Source organism: Myxocyprinus asiaticus, chromosome 44 (genome assembly GCF_019703515.2).
Source record: "Myxocyprinus asiaticus isolate MX2 ecotype Aquarium Trade chromosome 44, UBuf_Myxa_2, whole genome shotgun sequence".
Taxonomy (NCBI): Eukaryota; Metazoa; Chordata; class Actinopteri; order Cypriniformes; family Catostomidae; genus Myxocyprinus; species Myxocyprinus asiaticus.
This window is the reverse complement of record NC_059387.1, coordinates 17864867-17880365: the sequence shown is the minus strand read 5'-3', so window position 1 is coordinate 17880365 and position 15499 is coordinate 17864867. Positions and strand designations below refer to the sequence as shown.

Below are 15499 nucleotides of genomic sequence, written 5' to 3'. Positions count from 1 at the left end.
GTGGAATGAGCAGCCTGTTGTTTGATTTAGACATATAAACAACCCATTCAAAAAATTAGATCATACAACCTCCATTAGAGCAGAATATTCATGCACTCACAGACATTTTTATGAGTGGACAGATGGCTTGTGCATTTTTAATTATGAAAAACAAAAAACAGCAACATCCCAAAACTCTTTCTACATTTATGTGATTGTGAATTTATAGACATCTCAAATGAGTTTTTCTCCAGAAATTCAGGGCTCGTTAACATCCATATAGTGGGCTGATTTTACTGCTTAAGTTTCTCGCCTACAGTAGATCCAGCAGGCTCATCTACATCCCAGTTATCTCCCAGCAAGATGCATTTGAGTTCTGGAAATGCATATTAGCAGCTTGTAAAGGGTTTTATCAGTAGGTTTTAGGGTTTCACAATTGGTGTCAGTTCATTAACATACAGGATCATGTGTTTAAATTATCCCCATGTCCTGCAGAAACTTTTCTAGTGAGGTTACAAGATGTATGACTTATGACTTATGCAGGTTCAAACAAAGGACATCACTCCACCCCATAAATCCAAAATAAATCTTACTATTGAACTAACTGGACTAAGCAATCATGACGTAACTAAATGACACTCTTCTAATGACACTTTATATTGAAAAACACACAGATGCTATTGATAAAGGTAAGACCCATAAATAAAACTTTATAGGCTACTTAAAGAGATAGTTCACCCACAAAGAGAATTCTGTAATTATTTACTCAACCTCCTGTTGTTCAAAACCCACAGGACTTACTTTCCTCCATGGAACACTAAAGGGGATGTTTAGCAAAATGTTAGCCTCAGTCACCATTTACTTTCATTTCATCATTTTTCTGTACAATAAAAACCTTCTTGTTGTTACTTCTTCAGTATGTAACAACAAGAAGGTGAGTAAATGATGATAGATTTTTTATTTTTGGGTGAACTATCCCTGTAAACGTTTATGCTAAAATATAAAAAACAAAAACGTCTAGTAACATACAATGCCACATATTTGACTGTGCAGGATATAAAAGTCCACACACTTCACCTCACAATTTGTCTGTACCTTCAGTGGTTGTGATTAACCATTAGCAGGCTCCCAGTTTAAAGTCTCATAACTACAACTCAAGAGTCCAGAGGAAGGCAATCTAGCTCAGGAAATGGCTAAAACCAATATGCTCCCTCTGAGATTGGCTCAGTCAAACAAAATGGCGAGGACCATTGAGCACAGCTTTTGAGCTCTGATAAGGCTTGAGGAAATTCCCATCTTGACTTTCAAGAGGTATATGCAGAGATCAGTTTATTTCCCTAAGATGAAGAGAAAACAAAATCCAGGCATATCACGTGAAAGGTAATTATGCTATATAATTTAATACAACAGTGATAGTTATACATTATATATGAGCAATCATAGCTGAATTAATTAACTTTATTGACTGTGGCTTTATGTGTCTAAAATCATCCCTGTTTAATGGCTTCTGTTCAACAAATCCTTCTATCACTTCATATAGACCAATTACCAAGTTACCAAGACAAATACATTGAACGTTTGTTTTTTATAGTCCTTCCTAATAGATTTATCTATGTTTTTAAAGCAGGTTTCCTTGTTAAATGGCTGTCCTTAATTTCAAAGGCCACTTTAATTGTCTCTTGTCTCTACATGAGGAATAAGGAGGTATTAACACCTGTGCCATACCTTTCATATAGATTAAAGCTTTGCTCCAGGGAAATGGCACCTCGGTGAAGATGTTTCATCCTCAAGATTCAAACATTTGCATTCATATGTGTGATTGTTTTGGCACAGCATTCTTCTTAGCCTGACATTTTGCCATCCTTCCTCTTGAGTGTGCACTACTATATGGCATGTAAGAGAAGAGGCAACTGATAGTTGTTGAGAGCAAGTAACAATATAAAATAAATAAATAAATAAATAAATTCCAATACAAACACCAGCACTTGGGGGAATGCATCAGGAGATGCTTCAACAGCGTCCAGGCAATGCCTAGAGAATTCCTGCAAAATTTATCAATAAATAAACTTACCTTCCACTGTAAACATGTGCATGCATTTAAATGTTCCAGCTCTGCAAAGTGGGTGCACTTGCACTGTATCTTACCATAAAATGTCATGTTCATATGTTACAATAATATTTAATTTCAAATGGGAAAGAGAGCAGTGAGATTAGAAAGAAATTTCAGAAATAATCATGTTTGTCTTCAATTTCATGACTTGCTGGGGATGCAGGGAATTCCTTCTCTGGCTCTGTGATTTATAGAGGGAACATAACTCTCACTACCGATTTTGTGAGAAATCAGCAAATATCCAAACCTCACATGATTTGAATAAATCTAGATGGCATAAGCACTTTAAACATTTTAATTTTTAACGATAAAAATTTGATTCATGCAGAAATATTTAAATGACCTGGTTTTATTCAAATGAAAAATATTATATAACTGATGTCTAAATCAACTTGGGTACTTTAGGTTACACCAACAAAATAAATTTTAATGATAAGAGCAGATAGAAATAGCTCCTTAACACTCTTAAAAATAAAGGTTCTTTATCGGCATCAAATCAAATCAAATCAAATCACTTTATTGTCACACAGCCAAGTGCAATGGTGTGTGAAATTCTTGGGTGCACTTCCGATCAACATAGCAGTCGTGACAGTGATGAGACATATTCCAATATATACAATTTAAACATCTGTTATACACATAATTACACTCAACAATATACAAATATACACATTATTCAATAAAAATTAAAAATAAAAATATATAAAAAAAAGTATGTATATATATATATATATATATATATATATATATATATATATATATATATATATAGAATGTACAGTATGTACTGTATTGACATTCAGGCTGTCGGTTGATAGTCAGTTGTTAAGAGAGAACATAATATAATAATAATAATATAATTTATGACAGTCCGGTGTGAGATATAAGAGTAAGGGTAATAAAGTGCAGTGCTGATGTATTTTGATCGTGGGAGATCAAGAGTTCAGAAGTCTGATTGCTTGGGGGAAGAAGCTATCATGGAGTCGGCTGGTGCGGGTCCTGATGCTGCGATACCGCCTACCTAATGGTAGCAGTGAGAACAGCCCATGGCTCGGGTGGCTGGAGTCTCTGATGATCCTCCGAGCCTTTTTCACACACCATCTTGTATATATTTCCTGGAGGGAGGGAAGCTCACCTCCGATGATGTGTCTGGCAGTTCGCACCACCCTTTGCAGTGCTTTGCGGTTGTGGGCGGTGCTATTGCCGTACCAGGTGGAGATACAGCCAGTCAGGATGCTCTCCACAGTGCAGGTGTAGAACCGTGTGAGGATGTGGCGGTTCATTCCAAACTTCCTCAGCCGTCTCAGGAAGAAGAGGCGCTGATGAGCCTTCTTCACAACGACTTCAGTGTGGATGGACCATGTGAGTTCCTCAGTGATGTGGACACCCAGGAACTTGAAGCTGCTGACTCGCTCCACTGGTGCTCTATTGATGGTGATGGGACTGTGTTCTCTGTCTTTTCTTCTGAAGTCCACCACAAGCTCCTTTGTCTTACTGACGTTGAGGGAGAGGTTGTGCTCCTGACACCAGTGTGTCAGGGTGTGCACCTCCTCTCTGTAGGCTGTTTCATCATTGTCAGTGATCAGACCTACCACCGTCGTGTCATCAGCAAACTTAATGATGGCATTGGAGCTATGTGTTGCCACACATAGTCATGTGTGTACAAGGAATACAGTAGTGGGCTGAGAACACAGCCCTGCGGGGCTCCAGTGTTGAGGGTCAGTGATGAGGAGATGTTGCTGCCTATTCTAACCACCTGGCGTCTGCTTGACAGGAAGTCCAGGATCCAGCTGCACAGCGAGCTGTCTAAGCCCAGAGCCCGGAGTTTCTCATCTAGCTTGGAGGGCACTATGGTGTTGAATGCTGAGCTGTAGTCTACAAACAGCATTCTCACATAAGTGTTCGTTTTTTCCAGGTGGGAGAGAGCAGTGTGTATTGTAGATGCAATGGCATCATCAGTGGAGCGGTTGTTGCGGTCAAGATTGAGTGGCAATACAGAGCAGATGTAATCTCTGATTAGTTTCTCAAAACATTTGCTGATGATGGGGGTCAGAGCAACAGGACACCAGTCATTTAAACAAGTTATTTTTGATTGTTTTGGAACAGGCACAATGGTGGATGTTTTAAAGCATGTGGGGACTACAGACAAAGAGAGGGAAAGGTTGAAAATGTCCGAAAAAACACCAGCCAGCTGGTTCGCGCACGCTCTGATGACGCGGCCCGGAATGCCATCTGGGCCCGCGGCTTTGCGGATATATACCCGTCGGAAGGATCGGGTTACATCCGCTACAGAGACGGAGAGTGAACTAACCTCTGTAGCTTCAGCCGCGAGAGCTCTCTCCACGAGGGCGGTGTTGTTTCCCTCGAAACGAGCATAAAAAGTATTTAGCTCATCCAGTAGAGAGTCAGAGGTGTTCATGGCGGAGTTTTTATTCCCTTTAAAGTCCGTGATGATGTTAATTCCCTGCCACATGCTTCTAGAGTTGGTGGTGTTAAACTGTCCTTCAATCTTGCTCCTGTACTGGCATTTTGCGGTTCTGATTTTGCGGGCTTGTTTATGCTCCTCCGTGTTCCCGGAATTAAAAGCGGAGGTCCGCACATTAAGTGCCGCGCGAACATCGCTATTGATCCATGGTTTCTGATTCGGATAGATCCGTATTGTCCTGGTCGGAATCACTTCCTCTACGCACGTTCTGATGAAACACATTACGCTATCAGCGTAAAGCTCGATGTCGTCATCAGAGGCGGCCCGGAACATCTCCCAGTCCGTGTGATCAAAACAGTCCTGTAGCGTAGAGTCTGACTGGTCCGACCAGCACTGGATCGTTCTGAGGGTGGGTGCTTCCTGTTTCAATTTCTGCCTGTAAGCGGGCAGAAGCAGAAGCAGAATGGAAGAGTGGTCCGATTTGCCAAATGGCGGGCGGGGGAGGGATTTGTAGCCATCCCGGAACGGAGAGTAGCAATGGTCCAAAACCCGGTCCCCTCGTGTGTTGAAACTAATGTGCTGGTGATATTTTGGTGCGACTGATTTTAAACTGGCTTTATTAAAGTCCCCGGTCACAATGAACGCGGCCTCAGGGTGCGCGGTTTCCTGCTCACTTATTCTCCCATACAGATCCTTGAGTGCCCGGTCTGTGTCGGCTTGTGGGGGGATGTACACAGCAGTGATAATGACCGCTGTGAATTCCCTTGGTAGCCAGAATGGTTGACACAGAAGCATAAGAAATTCCAGATCAGGAGAACAGAAAGACTTGATAGAATGTACGTTCCTCTGATCACACCAGGATTTGTTGATCATAAAACATACACCACCTCCTCTAGTTTTACCTGAGAGGTCTTTCGCTCTGTCCGCTCGGTGCACGGAGAACCCCGCGGGTTCAATGGCTGAGTCTGGAATCTCTGCAGACATCCAAGTTTCTGTTAGGCAGATAATGCAGCAGTCCCTCATCTCTCGTTGGAAAGAGATCCGTGCTTTCAGCTCGCAGAGCTTGTTATCCAGAGACTGAACATTTGCCAGTAGAATAGTGGGTAGCGGGGGTCGATTTGTGCGACGTCTTACTCTGATGAGAACACCGGCTCTGTTTCCTCTTTTCCTCCTGCGTTTCCGCGGCCGTGCTGCCCAGACAAAGGGCTCCGCTTGCGTGTTTGTAAACAGCGGGTCGGCATTGAGGAATGTGAAGTCCGGTTTTCGGTGTGAGATCGCTGAACCAATGTCCAAAAGTGTTTGTCTGTCGTAGACAATAAGGCAGACAACATCCAAGACAAAAAACATAAGAATTGTGAACAAAACAAACAAAACATTGCTATGTTGTGTCGGAGCTCGCAACGCATTAGCCATACTCGGCCCATACTCGGCGCCATCTTGAGGCATGGCTTCAGGAAAAACCTTTAACATTCATGGAACCTTCCCATTGCACAAAAGGTCCTTTGTAGTAGAAAAAGTTTCTTTGGACTACAAGAAGGATCTTTAAAAATGGTTCTTTTAAGAAGATTTTCAAAAAAAAAAAAAAAAAAAAAAGCAATCTGCAGCATGCACTGTAAACATTCATTTGCAACTGTTAAATGTTCCAAAAAGGGGTTATTGCAGCGATGCCATAAAAGAATGCCATTTTGGTTCCCGAAAAAAAAAAAAAAAGAAAAGAAAAAAAAAAAAGAAACTGAAAGGTTCTTTTCGCAAACCAAAAATGCCATTCTTCTATGGCATCACTGCAATAACCCAATAACAGGACTCATGATTTTGTTGGATGTTTTATTATCTGAGCATGGCAAATCACATAATAAATACTAGTTATTAAAGGAAGGACTGAAGTGAATTTGAAAGATTTTACTACGTGTCATTTCAATTGATGTATACAGATAAGACAAGTAAGATCTTGTACATAATTAGCTCAAGTTTTTTACGAGCCCTGAAAATATTTTTATGCTAAAGAAATTCCAACCTCAGATGCCTCCGACAGAAACAAAACATCAGCGTCACATGAAATGTATATCTTGGTTCTGTGCCCTTTGAAAGATGTTGAAAGGAACAGACACCATCACAAAACTGGATGGCCAGTGTGGTATCACAGCAGTCACTTTGATAAAAAGTGGCTTGGAGTGGGTACATCACATCATAGACCTGCAGATGAAAGATAGAGTGGGAAATATTAAATCAGGCCCTGAGCCAATGAAGTCGTTTATTGCCTGCAGCAATATGAAGGACCGTAAGGAGGGCTTCAGGCGCGTTTGAAGGCAAAAGTACAAAATAAAAATCTTCATGTGAGAATTAAAATCCAACTATAATGAGTTCAGCGAAGTGCGCTGGCGGTTCTCCTGAAATATTACTATACACATGTAATTCTGAAGGTCAACACAATGACTCTCTAAGTGCATTTGAGTAATTAAATATGTTAAGCAATCAAGGAAATTTGCATACGTTGACTTATTCAGGAATGTATTCAAGTTACTGGATTTCACGTTCTAACAAATCATTGCTTGAATTCTAATAAGCATAGACCAGGTGTAGCCAGAGGCTATGTAATAATAGTAAGGCTATGCAGAGTCTGACTGCTCTTCGTGGTTTCTGCGAGCACTAATGAAACACAGCTTTATACATTAACACGTGCCCTGCTGAAATTAGCTCTTAAAGAGATAGTTCACCCAAAAATTAAAATTCTGTCATTATTAACTCACTCTCATATTGTTCCAAACCTGGATGACTTTCTTTTATGGAACACAAAAGGAGATGTTAGGCAAAAGGTTAGCCTCAGTCACTATTCACTTTCATTGTAAGAAAAAAAAGAAAAAGCATTGTTTTGGAACAATATGCAATATTTGTGAGTAAATGATGACAGAATTTTCATTTTTTGGTTAAAAGATCCCTTTAACATTTTCAGACACTGGTATTTGTTAGTCGTATATGCCTCCCTCAATCTTGTAAATTTCTACAGTCTATAAAATGGTGACTGTAACTCATAAGCCATGTTGAAGTTCATTCATTCAAGTCTCGACATTTGTGCGAAGGTGCTATGTTTTCGCCACTGGGTTCTTGGTATGGGTTCCAGTAAAAAATAAATAAATGAAATGAGTTCCTTGTCATGTATTAAATATGAGATCTTCACCTTCTGGCCATTTTGTACAGTGCAGCGTAACATCAGATCTCTTTGCAACAGCACTGTTGACTGTGAAACCAAGGGCCAATTATACAGTAGATGTTTGTGCATGTTTCACCCAGTGCCCTTGTAGATCACTCACTTTTTGTTTAATAACTACCAACCTAAAAGAAAATGCACTTGTGACATCACAGCCATGTCCACAAATAATCACCACTGACAAGGATCTAATTCATACTTCAGCCCTGTGTATTAATTTTTAATTGCTATTGTGAGACATGTCACAGAGGATAATTGGGTGTAATTTGAAGCCATTTTAGGTGTGGTGTATGATCATCTTTGATAACACAGAGTAATGAATCAGCTCTCTTGAAAGCTCTATTGTGAAGACTAGCGTGAATATGTATTCAAAGTCTGCAAAACACATCCTGGCCCAGTTCTGTGGAGCTTCCCATCTGGTTTGACAATCTGTTTTGGTGGAATTCAGTTGTTTTTGCTCCGCTCTCATCTCGCAGTGTGCAACTACTTGATGTTGCAGAGTTTTTCTACTTTGAAGTGTGATAAAAACTTGGGCGGGATCACAGTCCTGAATATCAATAGAACAGTTCAATGTCTGAGAGAATGTAGACTTCTGTGTTCAACGAAGATTTACAACAACAACAAAAAGAAAAAAAGAAAAAACATTAAAAATAGGAAGATTTCAAGTTCTTTAATAATGGAAAGCTCAGTGTGGTCCCATTAACATGTCAACATGAAATCAAATTTAACCCTTTTTACTTTCTTAATACATGTTTCTGGTATGACTCATTAGTGCACATTATTCCAAAGACAAAAATCTGAAAAGACTTTCCTTTTCCACTCTGTTACCTGTCACCCCGGCAAGCTATTGGATAATGTTAAAGGGATAGTTCACCCAAAAACGAACATTCTCTCATCATTCACTCACTCTCATGTTGTTCCTATATTTTACTAAAACATTATTTTGTAAATGAGCAGGGTGAGCAAAAACTACAACTTTACTTAAGATCAAGTTCAATATTATTTTAATACTGAATTATTATTGTGGGACCAAGTCAAGTTGAATATTGAACTTTGAATTTGTCAGTATTTCCTCATTACAAATCTGGTGAAATGCTGTCATCTCCTTTTCCATTATACTGTCACTTTTTTAAATTGCATAATAACTTGTAGGGTTGTCACGATACGTCCCTGCATTCTTTTCCATCCTGTTGCTTCTGTCTAGTCCTATGTGAACAGCCCTAATTGCAGCACTGGTCTCAGATGCATGCTGTCAAGTAGCTCCAAAATTTATGCAATTACCCCATTGAGACAGAAACTGAGGCAAAATAATGTTTTAGTAAAATATAGGAACAACATAAGAGTGCAAATTCTTCACAACCGAGTTCAGCCGAATACTATTACTATCTGGAAAAATTAATACCATACATACAACTATAAATATGGTATTACCGTATATACAGTACTACTGTTTGAAAAACACTTGAGCACTTAAAGCTTGAATGCTGCGGTAGAACTGTGGCACCTGTATACCGTGCAACCCTAATAACTTTTAACGTTTCCAAATGTTTGAAATTGCACAAATGTGAAAAAGTGAACCTGGAGAGCTTAACTTTCACAATGTGCACAAACTGCTCTGAGACCACTGGTGACAGAGAATCATGAGGTCTGCTTGTGCACACAGAACAGTGCATCACCCATTCACTCTCAAGCGCACAGTCCATGTACTTATTTAATGAAATTGCAGCCTTTTTCAGTTGAATAACAAGGCAGTAATGCGTTTTTGATTTTATTTTGATTAATTGTGCAGCCCTACAAGCAAGGATCACAACATTTGTCTAATGACTTTAGTCTTTATGGAGATAATGGCCAAATAAAAAACACTTTAAACTAATCACATTACAGTATATTGTGAAAAGCCACTCTATCTGCAATCCAATTCAATTCACAATCCAGAGCCAGACTATGCAAGCCTATGCATGTCAATCATAACAGAGACATAAGGAGATACTTCTTCCAAGGTCAAAATCCCTACAACCTAGTATCTGTTTTGTGTGGAAAGCTAGAGCAAATAATTTAGCTTGCATGCACAGGCACACAGAGAAAAGCGATGTTGGAAAGGTTCACCCCAACGCCCTCTGCAGAAAAAGACTGGATGTCTGCATGCGTTCTGTCAGCAACTCTTGACACCCCCACCCTCCACCCACCACTACACAGCTTTCCCCTGACGGAGCAGACGGGAGAAATACAGAGGCTTGTTTTGCTCAAGCATTTTTGAATATTCTTTTGTGTCTACTGTTTGCAACTCCCTCTTTTAAATCACAAAGCCGGAGACTTTTTTTTTAACGCAAAAGCTGGCATAGTGGGAAATTTCTTCCCACTGAGAGAATGGCAGCATCCACTTTTTTATGTTTCTCCCTCTCTCAATGATTGTTTTAACTCCCCCCTTTTCCCTCCCTGTTATTTATTTATTTATTTTGAACGCAACACTTTTCTTTCTGACTTCACTTCAGAGAAGTTTAGGGAAAGTGGGGAGATTTTTCTCTCACTTTCAATCGTCTGCAAAGTGAACAGGAGCGAGCATGTGTTGAAGCAAAACCTGGTTCCTCTGTGCTACACTTCACTGGCATCTATGCAACCTATCTGACTCCCTTCCTGTCACGGCATTCCCTGCCCTGTATGAATCCCATCTTCCCTGGATATTTAACTGCTTACCATTATCCTCCCGAGCATGACTGCTGTGTGCATTTTCCATTTTCCTTTTTAGATTTGTAACTAGTAGCACCTAATAAACATGCAAAAAAAAAAAAAAATAATAATAATAAAAAAATAAATAAATAAAAAAAAACCAACAAACAAAAAAAGACAAGACAAGAAAAAAACAATTCTAGAGCAAATACTTTCCTAAAAATGTATGTCCACATATGTCACCTGCAGGAATAAGTTGTGAAATTTTAAATAATATCTAGCTATATGTTTCCAGGAATGTTGGTTATTAATGTTTTTGAGATGTTGCAAAAATTAGAGCTGATTTTGTGTAAAGCTGCTTTGGAGCAATGTGTATTGGGAAAAGCACACACACACACTCACACACACACACACACACACACACACACACACACACACACACAACCTATACAAATAAAAATGATTTGTCTTGATTTGACATTTATGTTATGTCTACTTTGGCAACAAAATCTCAATGTTCTCAGTGTGTCCAGTGCTGAAGCATTTTACCAATCAGAAATTAGCATAAATAATTCTGATTAAAAGTAATGGCCAGCATCATCCAATCACAACCAACCATGTTATAATAAAATAATACACCATAAATTCTGAATCTATGTACTGATTACCATTGTCCCATGTCTGTCAACCATGCTGAGTGAAGCAAACATCATCGGAAGCCTAAAACGTGGTCAGAACTGTGTTCAAATTTAAAAAATGGCATACCGGATGAAACTAATGAGAGACTCTAATATTTTGACTCAAACAGGTTTCAATGTAAAAACGTAATTAGGTTTCTGACCAAATTTTTGTTTGCATTTCTCCCAGTGACAAACTCTGCTGTGATTGGTGCCATGTTGTTTTGTCACATGACTCATTCATATGAAAGTTTAACGCTTTACTGACAGCCCAGTGTCTTCTAAACTGAGATTAGTCGCTTTAAATGAATTTAAATTATACGTTGTGTATAGCGAAGCCAAAATATAACGTCCGTGCATGTGTACATGTGGTTGCACAAGGTTAAAACACAGAACTGAGGGAAGATCTCACACCCCTTCAGGATGCATCCCATTTGTGAGAGTCTAGTTTGTGGGGACTGATGTGAGCTGTTAAAACATTTACATATTATGAAGCTGTTCTTTACTCTTTTTGTCACTTCAGTAGTGTCCCAGGTGTTCCATTTCAGCAGTAATTGAATAATGTAAAAAGGACAAGAAAGACAGGCCTCGTCATAGCTCCAAACAGCCTCAGGCAGCTGTTGTTTTATAGCCATTACCATTCTGTTTAATATGGAATCTAATCCTTATCCTCCTCTGTGTTTGGCTCCTTCCTCCTAACAACTCTCCCTCGTGGATCAAATCAGTGGAATATAAGAATACGCAAACATCTCAAATTGGCTTCAAGGAGTGCCAAAATCAATCTGAGCTAAAAAATTGCCGGCAATGATGCCTTGGGATATTTGGAAGGGAAGAAACCAAGGCTGGGTGCGCTTATGTGAGATGTTACATACCGTTGCAGTGCTAACCAAACGATTGAGAAGAGTCAAAAAGTAGGTACAAGCAAACTCCTGCTTGGGGGAATTAAATCAATCTGAGTTGCACATCTACGTGTGTGTCTGCTGCCAGACAAAACATGCTGTGTGTTTGGGGTACTGAAATCACTCATTTGCTTAACATTTAGAAATATATAATGTCTAAGAAGCAAGCATAAATTTATGGTTTGTAGAATAGCACAGCTCTATCTACTTTATGGGTGGATGGTGTAACATCTGATTTACATCACATGCCGAAGCAGTGCGTAAGCTGAATCGAAGCAGTGCGTCGCAACAATTTCGCAGCAAACAATGCACATGCTTTTACACCAGCAGTGTTTCTGCTGCAGAAACTGCTGTTCTCTGTACAAAACAAATATATAAAAAAATAAGTTATAAAACTGTTATCATGACTGAGCTTTTGATGTGTTACAAACTTGATCGTCATGAAATCTTATTTACATGATGGTGTAATCTAATGCAGTCTTGTAGAATTATGTCATGTAGTGACAGACAAAACAATGAGCTCTGCTCATTTTTAAACATTAATTTTCTAGCTTAATCATATAGTCAGAAATAAGTAATTATGTACAACCATTGAATAGCGATATATCTTTGTTCAAACAACAGCCAAAAAGGCTCTATCCACTTTATGTGTGGATGGTGTAAAACAGGCATAATAGTTTTTGAGCGTATTCCCCTCGGTAAGATGTCCGAATTGCTGATTCATGTAGACACCATGATAATGGTTTATATTTTTCCCTGACCATCCTCTCTCTCTCTCTCACCCTCCCAACCTCAACATCCAGTATTCTACAGACATGTGTCTCAGCCTTGACTTAAAATTGTTAGTGCACAGCAGTGTGCCAACCATTGCTAGCATCTAATACATTTAGGATTCATTGTAAATTCATTGTATTTGTTTCTCACTGAATACTTCAATGACCAAGTCTGTGGTTCCATAAAGCACAACCTTACCCAGGAGCTTTAATATTTTAACAGTCTCAAGCTTATTGTTTCAGTTAAATAAATGTACAAATTACACCAGCAGTGGTTTTCAGTTGGTGGGTCATGACCAATATAGTCGAATTACGTATAAAATTCATACTCTATGGCGAAATCGTAAAATATAATACGACTTGGTTTGCATGAAAAGGTAAGGTTTTTATTTCCACAGAGACCAACCGATCAACGAATAGGTTTGTTACATTTTAGCTAGCTTTCTATATAACGGTTTAAGAAAGGAAACATCAGTGAACACATTTTGTTACCCAAATGACTGATATAACCTCTTAAACTCTGCAGGAGGCGCTATATGGCAAGCCATTTTAACACTTAAAACACTGATGTCCCTAGACACATAAGTTAGGCATATGTGGTATCATTTGAAAGCTTAGAATCTGAGATTTTCTGAGAACCCCATCAAGTAATGGGTAAGTAATATATCAAATTAATGTTCTTATTCTCAGGAAGGTAACTGTACATTATATTTTGTTGCCACAGTTTGAATTATTTTCAAAAATATCACAAAGTTAAATTTTATTTCGGAAAGGTATAAAATGCAAACATCTCTTTTCTGTGCTGACCACTGATCTGTAAGACCCAAATAGCCTCAAACTTTATATCAAATCTTACCTTGGGTTGTTAGCTTTAAAATTAAAGAAATTACTTGTTTACTTGTCTCTTAGCTTGCTTTGGTGAATAATTCAATGCCGTGTCAAAAACATTTAGAACAAAATATGAAGTCCAGTACAAAAAGTATGAGAAACAAATGATCAGCAGAATATGTTCCCATATATAGAAGATTAAATGTTACACATCATTGTAAAGCTGGGTGAGTGCTAAAATGCTTTAGAAAACCACCTACATTTCAGATCAGTATAATGGGATGGAAGGTGATAGAGGAAAAATCTTTACTGCATGAAAAGAGCTGTATCCCGACCAGTAGACTCCACATATATAATCCATAAATCCGATTATATACCTTTTCAGATGTTTGTTGCCATGCTAAGTAATCCTCTTAAGTTGTCTGTCAGGGGACTTTTTCACACCTGAGTCAGATTTACATTTCTCACCTTCTGGATAAAATGGTCACCACATTGGACATTTATCTTCTGGATTGGCTGCCCTTAAATTTAACCTACCCCTAAATTTTGACAGCTATTGGGTCACTGTATACACTGGCTTTAATTTTATTGGTTACAATTAATTTAGCACATCCCCAAATATTGACAGATATTGGGCCACTGCATGCATCGACTTTAATTTCATTGGTTAAACTTAAAATTTAGCCCACCCAAAACCCAATCAGCATTTAGCTTATGCCTCTTATTACAGATCTTTAATCAATGTTGACACAATGTAAATGCTGAAAAAATAATTGAGGTTAAATATATTTATTAAAAGGAAAAGTGGAATATACAAAATATAGCAATAATAAAATATACAAATGTCTGAAACACAGTGTGAAACTTCAGTTAGAGTTCAGTAAATGAACTGATATCATACTCTATGTCACTTGCCATCAAACAAAAGTGATCATTTCCCAGTACAGTGTGGGTCTGCATCAAGTCTCTTCTGTAACTTCTGGAATAGAGCTTCTCAAAGCTGCTGGTTTTACAACCAGCACTGGCTTCCCATAGACAACACCATCTTCTTCATCAGACATCATGTCCACACAATACACAATAATCCACACAATCCTCCTGTGCTTGTCTCTGCTGACCTGGTCTTCAGCTACTGCAAAACACAAGTAATTTAACCACTGAAAACAACCACTTAAAGAATTCTTAAAAACATACAGTATGGCTTAAAGAAGTTACATCAACTGTATTAATAATTTTTAAATGTACTCTTCTCTCTCTTTGCCACAGTCTTGATTGTCTCAGCTCTACCTTTCCAGGATGCAAGTAGGAATACTTCTTCCTTATAGCCTCATTATAAGTCTTGCAGGACACTTAAAAGACATAAAATATTGTTAATAAGAGAAAGACTTTATAGTTAAACCAACATAAAAATGGATAATAAAATTGTGCAACAACAGTTTGAATGTTACTTTATATAATCTGTGAAGATGAGCTAAGTCTGGTTGTGTGGGAAAAAAAAAATATTCTGTGGAAGAGAAAAATCATTATGTGTCAGTATTGGCATTTAATACAGTATAAATCATCGGTCTTACCTGGTTAGTGGATTATTTTTATTGAAGATTCTCCTTTGAATGTTGCAGTCTAACTGTCTGTCTGTAGCATCTGTAGGTGTGTTTGAAATGACTCCTCAACAAGTCTGACCAGACATCAGAACAACAAAAGTCTGTGTAGGTGGGAGGTGTGTGGGGGGGGGGGGGGGGGGGATTAGGAGTGGGGGTCAATCATGAACAGTCAACAATGGGGGAACCGGGGCTAGTTTTTACACTTTTTACTCCAGTAAATATTTGTAGTAGGTTTATTTTAAAAAGTATTTTCTGTATAGACACACACACTTTAAAGCTTTGGCTACAAAAAAGCTATTGAACACCTCCAGTTTGACAGACTGAAATTTTTTGGG

The 15499-nt window shown here is 38.6% G+C and overlaps 1 long non-coding RNA gene across 1 annotated transcript; it reads right to left on the bottom strand.

The window, feature by feature from the left end:
- Positions 1-14467: 14467 nt before the first annotated feature.
- LOC127434337 (uncharacterized) lies at positions 14468-15222 on the bottom strand. Its single transcript, XR_007896022.1, has 3 exons — positions 15135-15222; positions 14809-14912; positions 14468-14695 (listed from the first exon to the last, which is right to left on the bottom strand). It is a non-coding gene; the product is annotated as an uncharacterized LOC127434337 (long non-coding RNA).
- Between the last annotated feature and the right edge of the window lie 277 nt (positions 15223-15499).